Raw genomic sequence first — 926 nt, forward strand, 5'->3', positions numbered from 1 at the left:
CCTAAGAATTAACCTAAAAATCACACTGCTAGCCAGGGACGGCATGGAGGACTGTGCACAGTGGCTGGGGAATAAATGGAGATGGTGAAGAGAAAGGTGGGCTGAGCTGTGGACTTTTGCCGGTCCTGAGGGTGCCGGCATTTGAAGGCTTAAAAGTGGCTTGACTATTTTGGATATTTAAAGAGACAGCGTGCTCGCAGATTTATGGGGCTTAAGAAAATGTTCTGCTTTCCAGCAACCCCAAGGTCACTCTGGACCTGCAAGACTGACAAGGTACGACATTCCTGTTGTTACTCTTATACCGCACACCCGCTTGGTGAACGGAGCTGTGGCCATCCCGCACTCCCACCTACCTTCTGGGCCCACAGGAACTCCATCACAGTTTGTGTGCCCAGACGGAGCCTGGGTGCCCTGCCCAGTACTTCACCAATTTTTTTTTTTTTTTGCTTTCTTTTTTCCTGGTGATTAGTTTGCTTGTATTTGTCTGTTTTAAAACAACTATTATTATTAATATTTTTGTCCTTTTTACTACTATTCTTATTCTTCCCCTCTGAGGTCCTAGTTTTCAGCATTTGTTCTTTTCCCTACTCCAGATTGATTTTTTTTTTTAATTTAAGTGTTTTTTTTTCCCCCTTTTTTTCATGGTTAACCCCATTCCTTGTTTCTCTTTTTTCATTTTTCCCATTTTTTTCTTCTTTATTCTCCTTCTCTACTTTTTTTCTCTTAGTACCCTATCCACAGATGTTGTAGGTTTTCTTGTTTTTTCTTCTTCTTTTTCCCTTTTTTCTTTTTTTGGTTACTGTTCCTGTGTGATTACATGTTGTGTTTTTGGTCCATGTGCTTTTAGTTTTTTGATGGTTATTCAATTGTAATTTGTGTCTAACTAAGTGGGAGACAACAACAGTCCCCATAAGACACAACTACAC

The sequence above is a fragment of the Orycteropus afer genome, unplaced genomic scaffold (assembly GCF_000298275.1).
Source record: "Orycteropus afer afer isolate SDZICR_OR568_19922 unplaced genomic scaffold, OryAfe1.0 scaffold00674, whole genome shotgun sequence".
Taxonomy (NCBI): Eukaryota; Metazoa; Chordata; class Mammalia; order Tubulidentata; family Orycteropodidae; genus Orycteropus; species Orycteropus afer.